The sequence below is a fragment of the Tyto alba genome, unplaced genomic scaffold (assembly GCF_018691265.1).
Source record: "Tyto alba isolate M040663 unplaced genomic scaffold, T.alba_DEE_v4.0 Super-Scaffold_22, whole genome shotgun sequence".
Taxonomy (NCBI): Eukaryota; Metazoa; Chordata; class Aves; order Strigiformes; family Tytonidae; genus Tyto; species Tyto alba.
Window position 1 is genome coordinate 34,277,100 of NW_024881296.1, and position 12,525 is coordinate 34,289,624.

At 37.6% G+C, this 12,525-nt stretch overlaps 1 long non-coding RNA gene across 4 annotated transcripts; it reads left to right on the forward strand.

Moving 5' to 3' along the window:
- Nucleotides 1–7,940: 7,940 nt before the first annotated feature.
- Nucleotides 7,941–12,255, forward strand: LOC116962890. 4 transcript variants are annotated; one of them, XR_006165638.1, is made up of 6 exons: nt 7,941–8,049; nt 8,277–8,353; nt 10,075–10,159; nt 11,187–11,427; nt 11,904–11,954; nt 12,047–12,255. It is a non-coding gene; the product is annotated as an uncharacterized LOC116962890 (long non-coding RNA). The 4 variants fall into 4 exon arrangements; XR_006165636.1 differs by having other exon boundaries at nt 11,187–11,954; XR_006165637.1 differs by having other exon boundaries at nt 11,904–12,255.
- The last annotated feature ends 270 nt before the right edge of the window (nt 12,256–12,525 follow it).

The following is a 12,525-nucleotide window of genomic DNA, read 5'->3' on the forward strand; positions in this document are numbered from 1 at the left end:
TGAATGCAGCAAAGTCCATATTTTTTTTTTTTTTCCTCTTTGTTAAAACTATTGGAGGATTTGGTTTGAGTAGACATGTTTACAGGTCGTCTTTCTACTCATGCCTGATTTTTAAATTCCACAGCCAAGAGCCAGGGCAGGCACCTGTATTTGCAAACAATAAATGAAATTGACTGTCACAGTTCTGGCAGTGTCTGAATTTAGGGTTGATTGTTTGGTTGGTCGCTTGGTTTTTATTCACACTGTACAAAGAAGTTGGGGTGGCTATTGCATCAATGAATTCAATTTTTCCCAATGTGTAAAATTTTACAAAGTAGTGCCCGAGAATTTCCATCCTTCCTTATTTTCCCTCAGTTCTTTTTTTCCTCCCTTCCTTTCTTTAATCAAAGAGCAGAAGCTTACATAAAGCTTCAGCAAAAGAAATGACTAGGCTATGCAGCATATAAACAAACAGAAGAATTCATTATTATGCACAATCACTGAAGCAGTTCTATAGTGAATTTAAAAACTGGATACTTTTAGCAATACAGCAGAGCTAAAGCAGGCTGTGCTGTCTATACTGGCTATGTATATATATCTATATATATGTGTGTGTATATACACATATATAAAAGGAGAACTCATTTTCCCAAAGCTGTAGTTCTTGAGACTTCATGAAAATTACATTTACTAATAATAATTAATACTTCTAGGATGAGTAATTAACACTTATTCTTCTGGGCTTATGGTGATGGCCTCTGAGGGAATTTGAAGACTTATTTTCCTATGTTTAGCAGCAAGTAACTGGCAGTGTGGTACCGGGTCATTGAGTGTAGAACTGACTTTTGGGGGTGTATGTTCTTTTTTACCTTGCTGTTAAGTGTTTTTTCAACGTATTTAAAGTTTTCATTTTTTGTTTTGCCTACTATTGCAAATGTATTCTGAGTAGTTTCTGAAATGTCTTTAACCAAATGTTTATATTTATTTTCAAAATGAAATAAATATCCAGATTCTCATGTTTGCCCCTTGTAATTCTCATTATTCTGTACACGCCACATATAAGATATTGTCTTACATTCTCCAGAATAAATCCATATATACCACTTACACTCTGGATATGGTCCAGATTTCAAAAGTTATAAACTGCCTGTGTTGGCTTGACAGTTTTCATATCTATAACCTTCTGTAACAAAAGCTTGTGGCAACGGTATAGCAGTCATGACAACATTTTTCTGGGACTGCCCAGTGAGAACAGAACTCTTCATCTGAAGTTCTGAATTTAGGGGGGATACATGTGGCAAAGAAGAGGTAGTCATATAACTCACACAGAAGAATCCTCCTAGCATCTGAATTATGGTGCTCAAAAGCAAGTATCCTTGACAGTACTTGGCTTTAATAGTTATGCAGTATGTTTCTGCAGCTAGAAGGAAAATACAGTTATCTTCTTGGGCTTCTGCTCACGTTGAGAGGTGTAAGAGTCATGTATGTTCTACAGAAAGTGTAGGTTAGAAAAAGGAATGCACTAGAATAATTTCTTATGAACAACCCAATTAATTCAGGAAGAATGACTGTGTGCTTAGTTTAATTGTTTCAGTATTTATTTTGAAAACAGTCTGTGCAATTATTTTTATCTAGCGCTACGGGAGCAATCTTCAAAATATAACTGTGTATCGTGATAGTATCATCTCCAGAAATTCTAATAGACATCTTTTGCATATGAGTTCACTAGAAAGTTTTGGGAGAACATAGTCATTGATGCATCACTGGAGTTACAAGATAGATATATTCATGTATGTGAGTTTCATCAAGCAGAGAAAGCATCGCCTAAATTAATCAAACCTTTTGGACCACATGTGCTTACTATCCACATATGGACTAGGGAGAGAAAATGCTTTTCTGAAATTTATGGATCTTTCCAAACAGATCTCATCAATGCCTTAAATAATCTTTTAAAGCACACCTGCAACCTCGATGTATCCTCCTTGGTGCTTCACTTGTTTTGGAACGATGTATCCGACACACTTCAAAATCCTCTTTTACACCTGTGACACTGTTTTTTATCTTCGTCCTTTGCCTACATCACTAATTTCTGGTATCTTTCTCTTTTTTCCTGTCACATCTTTTCTTCCTAAAAATACCACAAAGCTCTGTGTTTAACCTACAGCTTTGTAGATGGGCTCATGACTGTGTTTCTGTTCCTGATCTTGCTGAATCCAGTTTCCCATTGAGGAATGGACTCACCAGCAGCTTAAACTGATGGAAACAACTTCCTCCTCCTCTCCCAAATCTTCTATTCCTCCTAGACTTTCTTACCACATTATCATCCCTCATGTCATCTGGGTTCATAAGTTGGGAATCACTTTCATCTTCAGAAGGTGCAAAGAACCGATTGAGTGAAGCAAGGTACTTAAACATTAAACTTTTCATAGAGCAGCAGTATATATTTTTAAATTCTTGAGATTAAAACTGATCTGGGAATCTCATGACCACAGTTTGATTGCCCAAGTGGGTTTATTCACTGTTAGTCCAGGAACCACACCTGAATCAAGCTACGCTCCATGTATCCCACAATCACTGATTTTCTTCTTAAGAGCAGACAATGCCCGAATCATTTATCAGCATTAGTCTGGAATGAAAAGCCTCAACGCACGGCGTGGATGCGATGTAGTCATTTTGAGGAAGCTGAAGTTATTTACCATCGTCAGCAGCAGCACAGGCATGAGACTGTTCCAAACTAAATCAGCATTTTTAGACTCTCCCAAAGCAAGAATCCTTCATTACTGCATTATTTTTATTATATGCCTTTAAAGCTATTTTTACAATAATAGCTGGCTACAGGATTACCTGACAACAGCACAGAGAGTAAATTTTGCTGAAGGGCAAATGTATTTTATAGCTATTCTTATTTTAATTAACTATGCAGAATGACACACAAATAGAATGTTCTGTAAAGTAAAGGCTTATCAGTTACATTTTTGAAAATATCATAAGTAATTCTCTGATCTTCAAATTGCTGTATTTTCCTTCTTAGCTTCAGGCCTGAAAATCAGTCGAACATTTGTTAAAACAATTGTCTAGCCTTCTTACAGGATTATCAAATTATGCCATTATCATTTTGTACTAGAGAGGCTTTTTTTACAATGTTAATAATTTAAAAGGATTTCAGAAAATAAGCAAATTAATTAATTAACCTGATCAGACAGTGGGGAAGATACATAGAGCTATTCAAATTAGCTATTTTTTAATTATGCTTCTTTACTTCTTAAAGCCAGATTTCAGAATGATTCTGAAGGCTTCCTTACAGCAGTCTCTGTAGTTCAACAAACCCCACTGCTATCAGCAGAGGCTCCCATTACATGCTTTATGACCCCGTTGAGACTTATCACTTCTGCAAGGAGCCGCGGTAACAAATCGAGCTGCTTTCAGGAGCCGAGCAGGGACGGGCACCGCCGTCTCGTGGCGAGTGCACTGGAATGGGGGCCTGGGGACTCCCTGTCTAATCTCCGCTCTGTGACTGACCAGCCGTGTGACCTTGGACGAGATACTCCTCTATCTGTGTTTCCCCTTTTACCCTTTGCCTGTCTCAATTATTTAGACTGTGAGCTGCGTGTGACGGGGAGTGTTTGCAGCCCCATGGCCCAGTGAATCCCCTGGTCTGGGCTGATACTGGAGATATTGCCATGCCACAGACAAAACGCAGTCATTTCAACATCCAGAGCATCATGTGAAATGAATTAACTAATAGCACATTTTTCAGTTAAAGGTAAAGTTATCTATGTGCAGATTCTTCTCCCTGTTTTCGCTTTGCTTGACTGGGGAACACCACATTCATGAGAAGGTGTTTGCTGGGCTGTAGTCATTACTGAATAGCATGTGTGTTCTGTGAGGGTCTTACATAAACCAACACCAGGAGCTTAACCCATCTTCAACTTAACAGTTTCTTTGTGTAAGAAGGCAGGAATCTAAACATTTTCCCTTGCTCAGATAATGTGTCCAGATTTCCAGTGGGATTTTACCTGGTGTACCAAAGCAAGTATTTGGTAGAATGTGTGACAGTTCCACCAAGGAAACAATGACCAGAATAAAATCTAGTTCACTAGCAGGAGCAAAATTCCTCTTCATAAACTTATTTTTATTACTGCCACAAGAAGTAATGTCTGCTTACACTTGGTAAGTCATTCTGCAGAATAAGATGATGCTGGTTTCATACCATCATGGGTCAAAATAAAGGTTCATTTTATGCCTTTGACCCTAATTTCCAAATCCCCTGTGTTTTCCAGCCTGTAAGGCTAGCTTCACTCTAGAGGTGCTGTGCTCAGAAAATCTTCACAGATGGAAAAAAGGAGGCTCAATTATGTTTCTGCAAAATTAAAACAATGGTATATTGATTATTCTATATGTTGTATTGATTATTCTATAGTTTGACTATGGTGCACTGTAATGGGGATTGAGAAACATTAGAAATGGGAACAGGCAGTGAATTGCCTTGACCAAAACTTAACAATTTACTTGCCACAATGCACATCCAATGTGTGACACAACAGACTCAGGTGACATGTTGTTACTTGAAAGGTAACTTCACTATTTTTGTTATAGACTGTTTGTTTGCATGCAGCATCCTTTGCTCCCCCTTAGTCACGCTAAAGACTGATTCTTAAAGATTTCATTGCATATGTTGAAAAAAGTGTTGGTAAATGACATGCATTTTGCCTTAGGAATTACTGTATACAGCTGAAAACAGCCATACATTTGTACATACACCAGTAATAAATCTGCGCACAATATTACATGTCTTTTTGCATGTAGTACTTGGAAACCTTGGAAAAAAAAATTTAAAAGTCTTTTCCTAGATTCTCTTATCTTAGATGTCTTGTTTTAAAACAGGCTAGAAGTAATAATACTAAAAAGTCCAGACCAGCTAGGGCAACCTACAGACTGCAATGGAAAGCTGTTTTTAATGAAAAGTTCAGCTAGGCACCTGATAACTATAAGTAAGAAATGGTTTACACTCTCCCTACAAATTTGTTTTTTAATAGTGTTTTTAGAAGCAGCATTAGTACATCTTGCCCTAACAATGTTAGTTGCTTGGTTTGCAAATTAATTCCTGGAAGGAGTTATAAAAAGAAAAGGAGATGTTGAAACCACCCCTGGAGTAATTAAAGGGCATCAATAAAACTTTTATCCCAGGGAAGCATAACTGGGGGAAAAAATGTAATATTTAAAGATTCTGTCTGGACAGAAAACAAAATCCTTAGCCTGTCAGAGTGGAATCTGATACTGCTGGCAAGCCAAGGTTGCGGCAAGAGCACGGAAGTTTGTTTTGTGGATCTGGTATACTTATCAGCAACATAAAAAAATTTCAAAAATGCCAAGCCTGTCACAGGAGCCTTCCCAAGGAGCCACTTGTGTGCCTGTGTGCTGTGAAGCCAGCAACTGTGATGGGTTCTTGCTACGTGAATCTCTTCATGAGGACAGGAACCAAGACTAACTCACTTGATGTAGCTTCGGAGCACCAGGGTAAAAAGCATTTGTGTAACTTTAAACCTCAGACAAACTTGAATTATACTCATGGAGAAAATTGTCACCATCATATCCTTCAATGCCAAGTCAGAAGTTTCACTTTTACATGAACAGTGGCAGATTTTATAAAAAATAGTAAATATAATTACAATAGTGTTCTTTATATTAATTAGAATAGGAGGTATCTGACTTATGATTGCTTGACTTAGTGTGACCTCACCTGCTACTTAAAGTAATTCGATCTGCTTGTAAGAGAGAGCATAAAAATAAAGAGAACAACTGTGAGAGATCAACATATAACTGTGTAATTGCAGTCTGATTGGTCTTTTAAGTTTTTATCACCTATGAACTTTTTGCATGTGAAAAGGTCTAATGCTGGAGGACTGCTGGTTAAGCAATTCTTACATGAAACAACTGTAGGCTTTCTTTATGCTGCCAATAATAATGAAGCGCATTTATTGAGTACTTCTTACTTTCCAGTGAAAACATCGGCAGTTGCTTCAGGACACAACTAGAAGGTATATGGTAAATTTTTGTAAGCTAAGAATTGATCTGAACACAGTACTAACAGCATGATTTTAAATCAGTGAAATTAAATAGATGCAATTCAGAGCCAGTTAAGGTAAACTGGTATAACCTGGAACAATGCCAATGAAACAATGCCCAAACCAGGATATGTTTATTTAAATAAATCAGTTAGCAGCATATGTTAACATCACGTACCTCTAGACAGTGTCTTCCCAGCTTCCTCAGTCACATCATCAGGAAAATAAATTGGTCTAAAATATCTAAAATTGACTAAAAATGCCTGTATTTTAAAATGGGTGAAGTGGGTTTTTTATCTTAATGCTGCATGATATTCTTGTTTTAAATCACATGACATTGCAGCAGAAGTAGTACACATGTAAAATGATAGATGAAGAAATGGTAACCGAATTCAAGAAGTAGCTATCAGTAGGAAAGGATCATCAGGGGAGGCTGCTTCCAGTAGAGTTCAGTGGGAATTCGTGTGACTCCTGGCATTGATCAATGATTTTATGAGCAAGGTGGAAATAAATACAGTGACTAAAACCTAGTGAGTAACTAACAATAAGGGCAAAGCAGTTGTACAAAGGAGTTTAACCTGAGTGTGTCAGCCTTGTTACAATAAAATGTTTTAATATAATAAAAAATAAACTAGCATTTTCCAGCATACATGTCTAGCATGTAGTAGATTTTGTAGTGCTTAAAGTATTCAAGGATTGATGTCTTCCTAGAAGTTATTTTTTGGTCAAACATGCATTAGGTGCACTCTGTACACATTACATAGGTAGGAAATAAGACTCAAATCTATTAGAAGTGTTCTTTCAGGTGACAGTTTTTCTGAATCCATTTGTAACCAGTGAAACTTCTGCACATTGGCCAGACCTGATAAAGCGTTTTTTCATGTCACCTGAGCGCTTAAGGATGGCACTGCTGCAGGAGTCTGGGCTTTTTCTGTGTGGCTCTGTTAAGCATGAATTAGGGTCCCAAATCTGCCGGGGCACTGAGATACACAGAAGTGTTATTGGGAAGAATCAAGGCAATTCCTGCAAACAGGCCACTAAGGAAGCCAATGTGCTTCTTCCAGGTTAACAGCTTTGCTCACAGTGCAACTTTTTTGCCTGCAAGCCATACTGGTGCGGTTCCTAGTGTGGATGTAAGCATGTTGGATGTTTTTATACAGGAATGGTCTTTTCTCTTTCTTATTTAGAAAGCTTAAGCCTTTGAACTGGTAAAACCGCATCTATGCGAATGGGTTTACACCCCTTAAAGGATTCCAGCACAGCTGTTGCCTCACTTTTATTTAGGCAAGGTCCATGCTTCTTAGGCTGCTGAAAATGGGTGTCTTGAACTTTCAGTTCAGAAACTGAAAAGATGCCCCAGGCACAGAGTCATACTATTTAAACTCTGCTTGGTTGTGTGGTACAAAATGAAGTAATGCTAAAACTAAACTATCTAATCTAATCCATTATTCAGTGTTTAAATATGTGAAGCAAAGAGAACATAGATAAGAATATGCCAATAAACTTTCCATGATTTAAGAAGCCTGTTTTCCCATGTTTTTTTTCTTTGGGGTGGAGATATGCACAGAAACATTTGAAAAATTGGGCTGAATAATTTTTAGTTTCACATTTGTGGATGCTAACAAAATTTCATCTTGAGAGCTTGTTCTAGGTACATTTTGAAATCTTTGTGCCCTGCATTAAGTACCAATTACAAATTGAAAGTGAAAAATAGTAAAGCTTAATTTTTTCCATGTATTTCTTCTGATTAATATAAAAAGAATGTGTGACAGAAAAGGATTACAGACCAATAGCACTGCTTCCTCTGTAATCTTTATCCCTTTCCTGACTAAGCGCTATCTGCTAATACAAATCCCCTAGATCCTGACCTCTCTTTTTTGCTTTCCTTCCCTGCAGGCATGGTGGAGGAAATGATTCCTGTCACGTAGCCAAAGGGGGCATATTTACATGGCTCCACATGATGTGACAAGGAAATCCTGTTGCAGGGAATTCAGGAGGAAAACAAGTAGGTTGCCTTTTCTGCCCCTCTTTTTGGAAGTCCTACCTCCACTCCTCTACAAGTTTGCTTCCTGAATTGATACTTCTGTGACTTTATCAGTACAGATCTCTTTGTTTCTCAATTTTCTTTCTCCATTTTTGGACATGGAGGCTTCCAGGACATTATTCTCCTTCCTGATATCTTGCCATATGTTGTGATTGTGTTATTGTTTTCTACGGATTTTTGCTTTGCAGATTTTGCGTGTAGTACTCATGGTTTTTTGTTCCTCCACTGATCATCTTTAATCTCTGCACCAAAGTAAGGAACCACTGTAAGTGCTTTATTTCTGTTCTCTCGTGGGCTGAGGGGAAAAGCCTCCACTGCAGACAGGAGGGTGTTATAATTTAAAATCCAAAAGCATTCAAATAGCTTTGGCTGTAGCCTAGAGGAAACCAAACATGGAAGGGTTTAACATTTGTTTTAAAATGCATTTACTACATATATAGTATTGTGGTTAACATTTTCTAGGTTATTTTATAAACTATATATGAAAACTCAGTGTGAGAGCTTTCCTTCACCCACCAAGTAAATACCCACAAGGCTGAATTCCATTCCTACTGTCTTTGAGATCTGTAATCAAAATCATCAGTGAAACACATCAGTTGACTAGGAAGGAAACCTTTATTGAATGTAGGACTCTGTGTAAAATCAACATGGAGCTTACACAAAAAAGTGATTTTATTAAATGCACGTGATAGTAAAAGCTACAGAGCAGTTGTTAAGAAATCATGATGTGAGTGTCATCCTGTGGTTTCAAACCAGGAATATGTCCTTTAAGGGCTAACTGCTCCTTCAGCTGGCAGCCAGGTTGTGTGTGTTTAGAGCTGGATCTGATCAGAGACCACAAGAATAAGAACAAAAGCACTTTTCTGTTGTAGCATTAGTTTTGATCCACAATACTGTATGTTAAAAGCTTTAAGCTTTGGGAACATTTAGGTCTAGATCCCACTTCATGCCTCAGTACCATTGTTTGTTTTGTATAATGGACCATAGAGTTTCAAAAAATTTCTGCTTTCAGAGAGGAGTTTATCTAAACAGAAAGATTTTATACTTTATTCCAAACCCATAATTCTACTATTTTAATCTGTGTCTTCCTCTTGTACAGTCCGGTTACTAAATAAAATCTACCAAGATCAAATGATGGTGCGGTGTTCTGCCTTTTGACTGTTTTAGGATATGGAGAGTCAGATCCAGTTTCCTAGCTTGGCATCTCCAGCATGGCAGTAATTTAGAAACACAAAGAACTAATGGCCAAAGCCTTGTCATACCAGTCAAAGAGATTGTGCAGTCATTATTTGCTTATTTTTTTTAGTGTTTTTCTTCTTTCCAGTAGTACTGGAATTTAACCAATGCCAAAAACATTTTTTGACCTGCTTAAAGATGTTTGGGCTGAATGCCTGATGTCTTGTGTTTAAGGTGAGAATGACTAGAAGGGTACAGTTGGGGAACAACCAAATCAAACTTCCACAGTATAGACGTGTACAACCCTATGGAAAAGAAAGCTGTAGAATATGATAAATGTTTCAGGAGAAAAAGCAGATCTTGTCCTTGAAAATAACAACAACATTTCAGTTTTCAGATAAGGAAGAGCCAAAAATATTAATGACCTGTCATTCTGTAGTGCAGCTTTTTCCCCCTCTCTTCTTCAGAGTGAAATGTAAAAAGAGGTAGAAGTGGAGTACAAAGGCAAAGATGAGAAATATTAAATGTATAAACATGTTTTAGGTTTTTATTTTTTTATTGAAAAAACTCCAAAACGCTCAATAAATTTAAAATTACTGTTGCAAATATCTGTTTTATTAACAGATCTCTGTATCTCAGAAGGTGAATGAAGCTTAGAGATGAGGAGACATTAAAAAGATAAGAGCTACAGTTCTAGTCTGGCTTTATAATTTCAAATGAAAAAAAAAAAATCCAGTGTAATTATGGAATGTCAGATTGTCAAAGATTGTAAGACCAGAGTTTTTTCCCCTCTCAATTTACTTTCAACAGGTAAGTAGGGAATACTGAACACCCTGAAAAGACCTGACTTGAATAAGAAGCCAGCAACTGTGGAAAGGTCGACATAACACTGCTCGTAAGTACACGACCTTGACTATTGGGTCTGTGATTTGGGGCATTTTCCACACGCCGCTGGGACATGGGACTGGGGTTCTGTGGCTGCTCACCTGTGGGCATCGTCCATGGGGCTGCCTGCCCCACGCGTGGCCCTCGGCTCGCTCAGCGGTGCCGTGGGGCAGCAGCGGTGCCGTGGGGCAGCGTCTGCTCTGGCCAACGGGACACTACGGGATACAGCACCTGCATGTAGTGGGGTGAGAGCTGCCAGTGGGTGCTGCTGCTGTTTTAAAGCTACGTGGGTTTTCTTGTATAGATTTGCTCAGTTAAGCTATGAAAAATACAATTTCTGCATGTTTGACTGCTGCTTTATGAGGCCATCAATTTTTAAGAGGGTTTTATGAAGTCTTGATCCAGGCAAACATAGTTATTAGATAACATCTATCTAATTTTAAGAAGAAAATAAAAACCACAAATAAAGTAATAAAAATGGACAATAATAAAAACCCTTAAGGATTTGGTGTGTGTGAGGTGAAGATTTAGGTTCTGTTTGACTGACAGGAAGAGAGGGAACTGTAGATCTCCAACATGAATCATTGTCCCCTGCTCATCATAAAGTTTAATTTTCAAGTAGTTTAGCAATAATAAAAACCCTTAAGGATTTTGTGTGTGTGAGGTGAAGATTTAGGTTTGGTTTTGACTGACAGGAAGAGAGGGAACTTTAGATCTCCAACATGAATCATTGTCCCTTGCTCATCATAAAGTTTAATTTTCAAGTAGTTTAGCCTCAGATTACCAGGAATAATTTCTGGTTCCACTCTAGATAATATTGGTGAGACAGCTGTAGATTTAAGGGTCATTAAAGCATTCTTATTCACAAAATTATGCACTTACCTTTAATCATGTATTTAATTCTCATTGAAGCTAATGGGGTTTAAAAATGTTCTTCAGTCCTTTTGCTCTCAATGGAACTTTAACATTTTCTTCAACTATAAATTTCCTTAATTGTTTTTCTTAACTGGGGACTTTCCCATCTTTCTGCTTTGCAGGATCAGCCTCTAGGTCCTTCCCCCGTGGCAGGCACCAGCCTCCCAGGTACAGGGGTCAGAGCGAGCCAGGACCTAGATGGGAGCAGGACGAAGCTCTGCCACCTCCCTTTACTCTGTAATGGGAGAGACACTGCACACTACAGGCACCACAGGGGATAGCAGTGTGCACATATGGGAGATGGTCTGGAGCCTCCCTGGTAAAGCCCTTTCTTAATCACCCCTCACAAGGCACAGGTAATAGGTACGGCACCTTGTTTTTCCTTCTGCAGATGCAATTAAAGGGGATTTTGCCTATTTTCCTACAGATTTGGACAGAACGGGGTGGTTTCCATTATTATTTTCCTGCCGTAGGTGCATTTTATGAAGAAGTGTCGTTTGTGATCTAGTAGAATATTCTCGGGTCATTCGTCCTCAGCATCCCCTTGGCCCTGGTGTGTTTTCTGCTTTGTAGGGGATTTTCCATTTCATACATTCAGCTAAATATCCCCCAAAACACCTAAGGAGTAAAATCTTAATATTTCATTTTAGAAGATTTTATAAAGAATTTTAATTATGATTATTGTTTAATATTTTATTTAAAGGAGAAGGTAAATTCAGAGGCAAAGAAAACAACCTATTCGGTGTAACCGGTCAAATGACATTCCAGGAATATTAATGTCACTGGGGGTCCCTAGTGACTGAAGCTTCAAAATGTTTGGCTTTCCTCTGTTTATTTAGTGTCAGAAAATGTGGAACAATTTTGCCAAATTATTTGGAAGAGACTAAGCGGTGAGTAATCTGAGTTTTCTCTCTGTTTTTCCATTCCTTGTGAAACTCGGTAATAGTATTTAAACTCATGTGTGGTGTACTTTTATCCACAGAAGAAGAAGCATAAATGAGTCTGTAGTAAAAATATCTGAATAAGTTTCAACTATAAGGCCAAGATGGAGAACTATGGGTTAGTCACGGAGAAACAATGTAGAGCAATGAAGAAATAATTTCTTTCTTGCTACCTATCAAACAGGCGTGTTTACCTAAGTTTTTACTTACCAAACAACTACTTTTTTTTTTTTTTTTTTTTTTTTAAATAAAAAATTTGTCACTACATCACTGGAAGGAAAGAACTTTGTTTCATTTTATTTTTCTTTGCTAGCAGGTAGAAATGTCCTTATTTGGTTTCTTTGAATCTGGAAAAAATTCTTAATTGTTATATTGGTTAAACATTTGAAAAAAAACATAGCTATAGCTTATCTTAAGTTACTAAAAGAGTTTAACTTTACTATAACAGTCATACAGAAATCAGTCTGACACTAGGTACATTGCCCAAAATAAGTTTGCTAAGCAGTGCTGTTATTTTATT